Raw genomic sequence first — 13,303 nt, forward strand, 5'->3', positions numbered from 1 at the left:
CCAGAGGGCTTTAGTCTCTGCCCTCACGGAGGCAGCCCAGGAGAGGAGACTCTATACAACATAGATAGCAGTGGGGATAGATATTTATGAGCAGAATTGCTGGGTCATGTGGTAATTCTGTGTTTCGCTCTTTGAGGAACCACCCAACCATTTTCCATGACAACAGACTTTTTTTGTTTTGTTGATTCTCATTCAAGGTTATTTTTTTTTTCATTGCTTATTTTTAGAGGGAGTGGAAAGGAGGAAGGGAGGGAGGGAGAGAGAAACATTGATGTGACAGACATATCCATTGGTTGCCTCCTGCGCATACCCCAACTGGGGCCAGGAATCGAACCTGCAACCCACGTATGTTCCCTTGACTAGGAATCAAACCCAGGACCCTTCAGTGCTCAGACCAATGCTCTAATCACTTAGCAACACCAGCCGGGACTATACAGTATAACACATTTTTTAAAATTGGGGTAAAATTCACATAACCTAAAATTCACAATTTTTATCATTTTGAAGTGTACGATTCAGTGGCATTCAGTACATTCACAAGATTTTGCAGCCATCACCTCTGTCTAATTCCAGATCATTCCAGCACCTCAAAAGCAATTTCATCTCCCTTAGCAGTCATTCCCCAGCCCCTGGCAACCACTAATTCATTATCTCTGGATTTGCTATTCTGAACATTTCACAAAAATGGAATCTTACTGTGTGGCCTTTTGTGCCTGGCTTCTCTCACTGAGCATCATGTGTTCAAGGTCCATCTATGTTGTAGTGAGTGTCAGCGCCTTTTTCCTTTTCATGGCTGAGCAATACTTCAGTGTGGATGGACCACATCTTGTGCATCCATTCATCCATCAATGGACATTTGGGTTGTTGCCAGCTTCGGGCTATTGTAAATAGTTCCACGATACATGTATACGTTTTTGTTTGAACACCTGTTTCAGTTCTCTTGGATAGATATTTATGAGCAGAATTGCTGGGTCATGTGGTAATTCTGTGTTTCGCTCTTTGAGGAACCACCCAACCATTTTCCATGACAACTGCCCCATTTTATATACCCACCAGCAGTGTGTACGGGTTCCAGTTTCTCTGCACCCTTGTCAGCACTGTTATACAATGATTTTGAATTGGAATGTTGAGGGAGAAAGTTCCCAGTTGAACCTGTAACCAAGGACCCAGAAGTGCCCTGAGGAAGTGATGACTGAAGGAGATAAGACCAGAGAGATGATGTGGCTTTGGCTCCTGCCCAGTGGAGGCCTCAAAAAAAAAAAAAAAAAAAAAATCCTGACACGTGGGGTGAGGACATGAGGCTCTGGAGGAGGGCCTTGGCTGGGGGTGTGAATAGTGGAGATAGCCACACCCAAGCTGAGCCTCTTGAAGTTAGTGGGAGTCATACTAACCACTCGATTTAATGAGCTACTTCATATCCTGCCAAATACTTTGCAAAACCATGTGTCTTATTGGTAATTCATCCCATTTTATGGTTGAGGAAACTGAGGCTCAGAGACACAGCGTGCCTTGCTCTAGCACCCACAGAGAGAACAAGACTGAGCTGGGATACGGGCTGGGAGGAGGAGTCTGAGTCTGCCTGGCAGGGTTTTCTGGGTGGAAGGAACAGCCTGGGCCAAGGCTCCCAGGCTTGAGATGGTGTGGTGGTTGGACAAGTTGGCTAAGACGGCAGCACTGGGCAAAGAAACAGATGCAGAGGTGATAGGGGCCAGATTACAGAGTCCTTTCCTGATCATGTACATAACTGTGTGCCAGACCTTGTCCCTCCCGAGGCCTCTGTCAAGGAGAGAGGTGGACAAGAACATAAAAGTACTCACCTCTGCAAGAAAGAGTCATTCCAGAGCATGCTAAAAGTTGTGGCCACAAGGAGATTAGCAAATCTGGGACATTACCTTAGGGTGAGGGGGAACCACAGAAGGGCTTTGAGCAGGGGAAGGGCATGATCAGATTGGGGTGTTAGGAGGATACCTGGGGTACCTCCAAGCTGATGAGGTGTAAATTGACACTCTGGAGGATAATTTGGCAGGATAATATTCCTTTCAAGCATTTATTAAGCGCTTACTATTTACCAAGTATTGTTTTAAGCCTGTGTCATCTAATACAGTAGGCATTAGCTACATGTGGCTATTTAAATTTAAATTATTATAAACTAGAGGCCCTGTGCACAAAATTCGTGCACAGGAGGGGGGCGGGTCCCACAGCCCGGCCTGCACCCTCTCGCACGCAGTCCAGGACCCCTCGAGTGGGATCGTGTCTAACCTGGCAGTCAGACATCCCTCTCTTGTAGTCTGGGACCCCTCACTCCTTACCGCCCACCTGGAGTGGAAGCAGGAGAGGCTCCCGCCACCGCCGCTGTGTTCACCAGCTGTAAGCCCGGCTTCTTAGCACAGGGGTGGTGCTGGGAGCTTCTCCTGCCTCCAAGGCAGCACTAAAGAGCAGTGAGCCTGGCTTTTGGCTGAGCAGAGCTCCCACAGGGGAAGCACACTGACCACCAGAGGACAGCTCCTGCATTGAGCGTCTGCCCTCTGGTGGTCAGTGCACATCATAGTGACCAGTTGTTTTGCCATTCGGTCGATTTGCATATTAGACTTTTATTTTATAGGATTCTCTGCCTCAGTCATACTAAACCACATTTTAAGGCTCAATAGCCACATGTTCATCACTGCAGAAAGTTCTACAAGGCAGCATTGGCCTAGGTCAGGGGTGGGCAAACTTTTTGACTCGAGGGCCACAATGGGTTCTTAAACTGAACCGGAGGGCCGGAACAAAAGCATGGATGGAGTGTTTGTGTGAACTAATATAAATTCAAAGTAAACATCATTACATAAAAGGGTACGGTCTTTTTTTTTTTTTTTTTTTTTAGTTTTATTCATTTCAAATGGGCCAGATCCGGCCCGCGGGCCGTGGTTTACCCATGGCTGGCCTAGGTGTTTTATGTGATTTAACTCACTTAGCCTACCACCATCCTGGGAGTATGTTCTATTAATAGCCCAAATTTATGAGTTAGTACACTGGAGCCCAGAGAGATTAAGTGACCTGCCTGAGGTGCACAGCAGCAGTTGAATCCAGGCTCTCAGGTTTGTCTCTTAACTGCTGCACTGCTCTGCCTCCCTGTGCTGTGTAGTGGCTGAAATTCAAATGTTAGATTGTAATTCAAGTTACTATTTATAATAGTTTAAGCTTTTAAATTTAACTCAAAGACTCACAGTTGGTAAACGTTTAGAATGTGCATCCTTACAATACGAATGTCTCCATAGAGTGAACTGCTTTGTGCTTGGAATGGCTGAGCCATGGCTGTGGTGTAAGTTTTCATCCAGGGGGATAGGCTATGTGGCACCCAGGGTGTATCACTTAGCTATTGCTGCATGAAAATTTTAGCAGATTAAAACAATACACATCCATTAACTCACAGAGTTTCTGTAGGTCAGGAATCCAGGAATGACATAGCTGGGTGGTTATGGCTTAGGGTGTCTCATGAGGTCACAGTGAAGACATCAGCTAGGGCTGCCTTATCTGAAGGCTTGACTGGGGCTGGAAGAGCCCCTACTAGCTGGTTTCCTCATGTGGCTGTTGGCAAGAGACCTCAGTTCCTCTCCATGCGGACCTCTTGAACCCTGCCTTTTGTGATTATGTCCAGGTCACACCCCCTCACCTCTGCCTTATTCTGTTTGTTAGAAGCGAGTCACTAAGTTTAGCCTACAGTCATGGCAGGCATACACACCAGGAGGTGGGGACAGAGGCCCACACAGGGAGCACTCTCATGGTGGAATACCGTGTGGCTGTTAAAGAATGGAATCGTCTCCAGGTCATACTGTTAGATGAAAACAAGAGAGATGCAGAAAAATGCACACAGCAGGAAATAATCCATGAGGGATGTGTGTGTGTAGCTTCTAAAAAATGCGTAAGTATACATTCTCTCTGGGGCCATGTGTATGCTTGTAAGAAAGAGAGGGAAGGCCCTGGCCACTTTGGCTCAGTGGATAGAGCGTTGGCCTGCGGAATGCAGGGTCCTGGGTTCAATTCCAGTCAAGGGCATGTACCTCGGTTTCAGGCTCCTCCCTGGCCCACCCAGCCCTGGTCAGGGCACATGCAGGAGGCGGCCCATTGCTGTGTCTCTCTCACATCGAGTCAATGGGAAAATATCCTCGGGTGAGGATTAACAAAATATGTATATATTAAAAAAAGAAAGAGAGGGAAGGGCTAGAAGTCTCTTCACCAGAAGGAAGGTGCTGGTTTTGCAGAGTGAGGAGGTGGGGGCCAGGATGAAGCAGTGCTGCAATCTTTACAAGGTCTACCTAAATATATTCAGGTATTATTTAAGAAATTAAGAATTTATTTTAAATACATTTTCAAAAGATGAATGGAAAAGGCAGGTATGAGAGGTATTTGGGGGAAAGTGCCTACATTTAACACAACCGCCCCCACTGCCCTGTGGAGAGGCCTGTGTAACAAGGGCCAACAGCCAGTCAGGAACTGAGTCCGACCAACAACCACATGAGCTTGGAAGTGGAGCCTTTCCCAGTTCGGCCTTCAGAAGAGACCCCAGCCCAGCTAACACCTTGATTGCAGTCTGTGAGAGACCCTGAAGAAGAGAACCAAGCTAAGTATTCCTGGATTCCTGCCCACAGACACTATGAGATAAATGTTTTAACTCACTAAGTTTTAAGGTAATTCATTATGCAGCAACTAGAGGCCTGGTGCACAAAATTCATGCAAGGGGCTCGGCCCTCACAACCACAACTTCATCTGGAAGGTTGTCCGGAAGGACGTTCAGAAGGTTGTTGTTCGGCTGTTCAGTCCAATTAGCATATTATACTTTTATTATTATAGACTAGAGGCCTGGTGCACAAAATTCGTGCATGGGGGGCGGGTCCCTCAGCCCAGCCTGCACCCTGTCCAATCTGGAACCCCTCAGGTGATGTCCGACTGCCAATTTAGTATACATTCTCTCTTGGGCCATGTGTGTGCTTATAAGAAAGAGAGGGCCTGTTCCCGGGATTGGGCCTAAACCAGCAGTCGGACATCCCTCTCACAATCTGGGACCTCTGGCTCCTTACCACTCTCCTACCTGCCTGCCTGCCTGCCTGATTGCCCCTAACCGCCTCTGCCTGCTGGCCCGATGCCCCCAACTGCTCCTCTGCTGGCCTGATCACTCCTAACTGCCCTCCCCTGCTGGCCTGATTGCCCCTAACTGCCCTCCCCTGCCAGCCTGATCACTCCTAACTGCCCTCCTCTGCCAGTCTGATCACTCCTAACTGCCCTCCCCTGCTGGCCTGATCGCCCCTAACTGCCCTCCCCTGCTGGCCTGATTGCCCCTAACTGCCCTCCCCTGCTGGCCTGATTACCCCTAACTGCCCTCCCCTGCCTGCCTGATCGCCCCTAACCACCTCTGCCTCAGCCCCTGCCACCATGGCTTTGTCTGGAAGGACGTCCAGAAGATGTCTGGTCTAATTAGCATATTACCCTTTTATTAGTATAGATGATAACCTGCATATCAGCAAAACCTCATAAACTATAACCACAAAACCTACCAAGTGCCTGAAATAAATCTCAGGAAAACCTGGAGAACATGGTAACATTTTCTTGAAAGGCATAAAAGAAAAAGTAGTGAATTGGACAATGATGGTACCCAGGGCAACTCACGATTTTAAAGGGTCAGCTCTCCTGGATGAGCCTTGAATTTCTGCCCAGTTCAGATTCCCACAGTAGTTTGTACGAAACTGGACAAACTGGTTCTCAAACTCATGTGGATAATTGGGAGAGTAAGGGAAACAAAACTAGAATGTGCCCAAATGAATGGCTGTTTATTGAGCACCTCCTAAGTGCCAGACATAGTTCCCAGTGTGTCTTATCTCATTTAATCACCACAGCAGTCCTAGGAGTTAGGGTCTAGTTCACAGATGGGGAGCCTGCCCACTTAACCTCTATGTCATGCTACTCTATAAAACACGAAGGCACATTATGAAGCTATAGCAATTAAAATAGCATGTCATCCGTGTCTGCTGTGTCTTATTTACTTTTCTATTCCTTAGAGTCCTGCACAGAGCAGCTGCTTGCTAAATGTCCTAAAAGCACAGTGGTTAAGTCTGGAGGCTGACTGCCCAGGATTTGAATGCCGGTTATGACGTTCATCAGACCAGTGGCCAATCTCTCTGCAGCTCAGTCCTCCTTCCCCTCCAGCCCCCGCCTTCTGGGAAATGAGGCTAATAGGGCACACACTTCTGAGGGTTGTTGTGACAGGTAATAGTTCCAAAGCCCAGAGGAGACTTCAGAAGCGTCAGAATAATCCCTTTGAAAAGTAAAAGGTGTCCTGTCCAGAGGCTTCACCCCTAACCACCAGCAGGGGCCAGCAGAGACCCACACCTTCGTTTCCTGTTGGACCCTTCATTGGAAATGCCACAAGCACTATTGAGCTCTCGGCGTGTGCCACCTGCTGCGCAGCTGGGTGAGGTAGTGAGGGCGATTCTAGGCTCTCTCCTGGGACACAAAAGCTACCCTGTGCGAATTTCTTAGCTCGTCCCTTAAAGCCGGCCCCACCTCGCTTCTCTCCCCTTCTCTCTCCAGATTGAATGTAGACGGAACGCTCTCCTCCCCACGCCCCTACTCCTGGAGTTGTGCGATGAAGGCACGTGTGATCTTTCAGGCACTGGGAACAGCACTGGCCAAGGTACAGAGGTAGGAATTATTCGGGGCCTAGTCACAGAATAGAGGGCCTTCAGCCTGGTTGGCCTCAAGGCTGCACAGAGGATGGAAGCAGGGCATGTGGTGGTCAAACTGAGATTGAAATCAGACATGAGGCCTAGGTGACATGCTCACCTCTGGGTTCTCCATATTTGCTGAGTGATTCGACGTCTGCCTGCCCTTGAGCAATCTCATTCTTTCTCTGAGCCTCCGTTTCGTATGTAAAATGGGGCTTGTGATGGTATGCACCATCCGGGTTTGTTGCAACGACCAGGGAAATTAATTAATGCACACAGATTAACAGCCTTGTCAACAAGCATTTACTGAGTGCATGCCCTGTGCCAGGTGCTGTGGTAGGTATTAGAGACACAGCCAGGAACAAAATGCACACTATTCCCTGACCATCCTTCCCCCCACCAACCCAGAATCCTGCCCCAAGGCCCACCTCCTCTCTGTCCCCTTTTTCCACGCCTATCAAAACAAGTTGGAGTGAGGGTGATCTACATATTCATCAGACCATCAGCCAATCTACAATCTGAAGTCGGACTTGACTTCAGAGCTTGGGTGATTGTGACGTCAGGAGTGACGCACTCAGTGGTCCTTAAAGGAGCAGTGAACGGTAAGTCAGTTCCAAACTTCCCCATAGAAAAGGAAGTTTGGGGAGGAACCAAGATGGCGGCATAGGTTAACGCCGGAGTTTGCTGCTTTGAACAACTACTTCAAAAGTGAAACCAAAAAACGGAAGGGACATCACCCAGAACCACAGGAACGCTGGCTGAGTGGAAGTCCTACAACTAGGAGGAAAGAGAAACGCATACGGACACTCAGAGGAGGCGCAGTGCTGAAGTCAAATTCTGAGGTGCGGAGTGCGCGGAGCGGGCTGGCGGCGGAGGGCGCGGTTGGCGTTTTCAATCGGGAGGGAGTCACAGACTCTGAGCTCCAGATATAGGCGAGTCTTTAGGGACCCAGACTCAAACGGGAGAAGCGGGACTGTCTGGCTTCGGTCAGAGCGAGTGCAGCTTTCTCTCTGAGCTTTACAGCGGGTGCTGGGACTCAGAGAGGCAGAGCCCCTGGGGACAGGACTGAGAGCTGCCATCACTGCTCTCTCCGGCCCACCCTGTTGATCCTGTGCGACCCGCCCCGCCCAAGCCCTGCACACAGGCATTTGCCGGATAGCCTCAGGCAAACGCCAGATTAGCACCTCCCTAGAGGACAGAACTTCTCTCACTGCTGACACAGCTGATTCTCATAGCCACTTGGCCTGGAGGTCAAACCCTCCCTGGAATTAGCTACAACAATCAAGATTTAACTATAAGACTGCGAACAAAGACCACTAGGGGGTGCACCAAGGAAGCATAACAAAATGCGGAGACAAAGAAACAGGACAAAATTGTCAATGGAAGATATAGAGTTCAGAACCACACTTTTAAGGTCTCTCAAGAACTGTTTAGAAGCCGCCGATAAACTTAATGAGATCTACAAGAAAACTAATGAGACCCTCGATCTTATATTGGGGAACCAACTAGAAATTAAGCATACATGGACTGAAATAACGAATATTATACAGACTCCCGACAGCAGACCAGAGGAGCGCAAGAATCAAGTCAATGATTTGAAATGCGAGGAAGCAAAAAACACCCAACCGGAAAAGCAAAATGAAAAAAGAATCCAAAAATGCGAGGATAGTGTAAGGAGCCTCTGGGACAGCTTCAAGCGTACCAACATCAGAATTATAGGGGTGCCAGAAGATGAGAGAGAGCAAGATATTGAAAACCTATTTGAAGAAATAATGACAGAAAACTTCCCCCACCTGGTGAAAGAAATGGACTTACAGGTCCAAGAAGCGCGGAGAACCCCAAACAAAAGGAATCCAAAGAGGACCACACCAAGACACATCATAATTAAAATGCCAAGAGCAAAAGATAAAGAGAGAATCTTAAAAACAGCAAGAGAAAGAAACTCAGTTACCTACAAGGGAATACCCATACGACTGTCAGCTGATTTCTCAACAGAAACTTTGCAGGCCAGAAGGGAGTGGCAAGAAATATTCAAAGTGATGAATACCAAGAACCTACAACCAAGATTACTTTATCCAGCAAAGCTATCATTCAGAATTGAAGGTCAGATAAAGAGCTTCACAGATAAGGAAAAGCTAAAGGAGTTCATCACCACCAAACCAGGATTATATGAAATGCTGAAAGGTATCCTTTAAGAAGAGGAAGAGGAAGAAAAAGGTAAAGATACAAATTATGAACAACAAATATGCATCTATCAACAAGTGAATCTAAGAATCAAGTGAATAAATAATCTGATGAACAGAATGAACTGTTGATTATAATAGAATCAGGGACATAGAAAGGGAATGGACTGACTATTCTTGGGGGGGAAAGGGGTGTGGGAGATGCGGGAAGAGACTGGACAAAAATTGTGCACCTATGGATGAGGACAGTGGGTGGGGAGTGAGGGCGGAGGGTGGGGCGGGAACTGGGAGGAGGGGAGTTATGGGGGGGAAAAAAAGAGGAACAAATGTAATAATCTGAACAATAAAGATTTAATTAAAAAAAAAAAAAGAAAGAAAAGGAAGTTTGGCCGAAACCGGTTTGGCTCAGTGGATAGAGCGTCGGCCTGCGGACTGAAAGGTCCCAGGTTCGATTCCGGTCAGGGGTATGTACCTGGCTTTCGGGCACATCCCCAGTAGATGTGCAGGAGGCAGCTGATCGATGTTTCTCTCCCATCGATGTTTCTAACTCTCTATCTCTCTCTCCCTTCCTCTCTGTAAAAAATCAATAAAATATATTTTTTAAAAAAGATATTTAAAAAAAGAGAAAAAAAAAAGAAAAGGAAGTTTGGAACCAACTGATAGGGACACATACCTGCATCTCTTTGGGGAGGTCTGTGTAATGCAGGTTGGGGTGTGCCAGGCATAGAAACCAGCTCAGACTAATGGCACCGAATCGCTTTGCCATCCTGGTGAAGTGCAGGGATGCGCCTGCCAGGTTGCAGCGGAGAGCTGGAATTTCAGCACTGGGGGTCGCGGACAGCTCCAGGGTCTGGACTGAGGGTTGCTGTGTGGGTGGGTGGGTGGTTATATAGGCGGTTCTGGGGACAGGGTCCAGAAGAGACCCCGAGCCCTCGGCCCGCCCACGGGGACAAGGGCCTAACCTTTCCCTGCCTGTCTGCCCCCTATCGAAGCCTCCAACGAGCCCAGACCTAAATCTATGAACCCACCTGACACCTCCAAGCAGATGTCACTCAGGTCGAAACTGTTCCGGTCCCCAATCCTGCTCCTCCACATCGTCTTCATCGCAGCAGATGGCAGTCCCATCCTTCCAGGTGCTGGGGCCAAACAGCACCTTTCTTTCTTGCTCACTCCATATCCAATCTATTGGCAAGTCCTGTTGCCTTTGCCTTCAAAATTCTGTCCTGGATCCAACCACTTCTCGGCACTCCTCTGCCTCCACCTGGTCCAGCACCATTACTTCCCACCTACACCTGTACAGTCCTCCATTCTGGTCCCCAGGGTCCCCTCCTCGCACCACCTTTGGTCCATTCTCCCTGAAGCAGCCACCAGAGAGCGCGTGTGAGCAACCTCTTCTGCCCCTCTGCCCACAACCCTCCAGAGCTGCCCCCTCCCTGGGGGTAAAAGCCCAAGTCCTCCCCTCCGCCCCCTGCCAGGCGCTGCACAGCCTGCCCTGTCTCCTCCCATCCCTCATCTCTCCCTTTCTCCCACTCGCTCCCTCTGCTCCAGCCACACAGGCCTCCTTACTGTTCTGCTAACATGCAAGGCATGGTGTTGCCCTAGGACCTTTGCATGGCTGTGCCCTTTGCCTGGAACCCTCCTCCCGCAGATACTCACCTGCAAAACCTTCTTCTCACTCACATGGGTATCCTGGTTGGAGAGTGGGAGTGGGAGGAGTTAGCAGAGGACTATGAGGCGTCACAGGCCCCAGAGACGCAGTGAGGACATTGATCTCAATCCGAAAGGCGATAGAGAGCCACGGGAGGGTTTTATATGGGGTAGAGGTCAGACAATCACATCTGCATTTTTAAAAATCCTCACCCGAGAAGTGAGGGTGTGTTTTATATTGATTTTTAGAAAGAGTGGAAGGGAGGGGGCAGGAGGAGAGAGGCAGAGACAGAGACATTGATAGGAGAGAGACACATCAATTGGTTACCTCCCTCATGCCCTGACTAGGGCTGGGGATCGAACATGCAACCAAGATTAACTGAGCATCAAACCCATGACCCTTCAGCCCTTGGGCCAATGCTCAAACCACTGGGAAAACTGGCCAGAGCACAGCTGCATTTTTAAGTCTTCCCCTGGCTGTGAAGAGCATGCTGCAGGGGAGACTAGGTAAAAAGATGCTTGTGCTGGCTTCTAGGCAAGCAAGGGTGTGGCTTAGATGAGGCCAGGGTTCCCCAGAATCTGTCACCTTTGTCATTTAAACATGAATGTATATAATTATATACATCATGTCCACCTCCTCCAGCATACTGTGGGCTCCTGGAGGGCAGGATTGGGGTCTGCCTTGGTCTTATTATGTTTCCCAGAGCTCAGGACAGGACTTGGCATACAGCAGGTGCTCAGTAAAAGTCTGATGAATGAATGGATAAATATCTCATGCCTAGAGCCCTGGTTTGAGGACATCTGACATCACATTAAATATCACATCAAAGCTGCAAAGAGATCGTCATTGGACCCACTGTGCAGATGGGAAATTTAGAAAGAGGAAGGGATTTGCCTGAGCAAATCCAGACCACTTGAGAGCGTCCTCTGGTGGTCATGGGAAGGTTCCAGGGGAAGGTGGCATTTGGGTGGAGGCTGGAAGGGTGGTGAGGAAGGTTGAAGGTCAGAGGAGGCCACTCCAGGCTACAGGAAGGACATGAGCGCGAATCAAGTCGTTCAGTTGCAGGAAGATAAGATCCAACTGGCAGCCCGATGGGCACAATATGTGGGGCTTGAGGGTCAGAGAGATGGTCCTGAGCTGGGAAGGTTGGTGGGATGCAGAGGAGTGCTGTGCACTGCAAACTACCATGACACCTGTCCGGCACTGCCCTTACATTAGCCCCTCCCCTTGAGTGTGGGCAGGACTTGCTCTAACCAATCGAATTTGGTAAAGATGATAATGTCCCTCCCATGGTCTGTTTATTTCCCCCACCCTTGTGTTTTTTTCAATTGTGGTAAAATACATGAAGCATAAAATTTACCATTTTAATCATTTTTAGGTGTACAGCTCAGTGGCACTAAAGTACATTCACACAATTTATAACATAAACATGTACATTATATACAATATAAAGAATATAAAATGCTATAGCATAATCATTTATATGAATTACATATATGAAATATAATGTAAATAATACTAAAAGCTATAGTTTTTTTCTAAGCACTGTTTTAGTTACATCTCACAAAGTTTGATATGTTGCCATTTTCATTGAATTAAAAGCATTTTCTCAGATTGCAAAGATTTTATTCTTTGAAATAGGTTAAGAACTTTGTTGTTTAATTTTCAAATATTTGGAGTTTTTCATGTATCTTTTTGTATTTAATACCTTACCTCAATTAATTTTGTTATGGTCCGAGAACATAATTTGGGTGATTTGAATTTTCTTACATTTATTAAGGTTTGTTTTATGGCCTATCTCAGTGAATATGATTAAAGAGTATGGTCTATGTTGGTGAATGTTCCATGGTCACTTTTTAGAAATATATACTCTACTGTTGTTGGATGGAGTAATCTATAAATGTCATTTCAAGTTGCTCTGTAGTGTTGTTCAGGTCTTCTATATCCTTGCAGATTTTCTGTCTACTTTTTCCATCAGTTGCTGAAAGAATAGTTGTTGGAGTCTTCAAGTATAATTGCAGATTTGCCAGTTTCTACTTTAAGTTCTATCAGTGTCAGCTTTATGTATTTTGATTGTATGTTGCTGAATTGTACATGGTTAGATGCATCACATTCCTTTATCATTATATGTCCCTTGCTGTAATGTCTGCTTTGTCTTTTTTTTTTTTTAATTTTCAATTACAGCCAACATTCAATTGCTTTGTCTGATTTTAATGTATCCATTCCAGCATTTTTAAAATTAGTGTTACCTTGATATATGTCCCCTATCCTTTTACTTGTAACTTATCTATACCTTTTATTTAAAATTGGTGTCTTGCTAATCATAAATTTTCTCAGCTTTTGTTTGCTGAAAAAAACTTGATTTCTCCATTTTCTAATGACATTTTCACTGGGTATAAAATTCTGAGTTGAGAGTCTTTTCCTACCAGCACTTTGAAGATGTTACTCCATTGTCTTCTTGCTTGCACCATTTCTGATGAGAAGTCTGCTATTATTCTTGTCTTTGTTCCTCTGTGTAACATCTTTTTTTTTTCTGGCTGCTTTCAAGAATTTTCTTTTTCTCTTTAATTTTCTGCATTTTGAATATTATAATCTGGTATGTGTTTGGGGTGATATTTGTTCTGTTTGGTATTTTCTGAACTTCCTGGATCTGTTACTTAATGTCTTTAATTTTGGAATTGGCCATTCTCTCTTAAAATATTCTGCTCTCTTTCTTCTCCTTCTGGGATTCTTACTACACATATGTTAGACTAGAAGCCCGTTGCACCAAGATT

The sequence above is a fragment of the Myotis myotis genome, unplaced genomic scaffold (assembly GCF_014108235.1).
Source record: "Myotis myotis isolate mMyoMyo1 unplaced genomic scaffold, mMyoMyo1.p scaffold_m19_p_6, whole genome shotgun sequence".
Classification (NCBI taxonomy): domain Eukaryota; kingdom Metazoa; phylum Chordata; class Mammalia; order Chiroptera; family Vespertilionidae; genus Myotis; species Myotis myotis.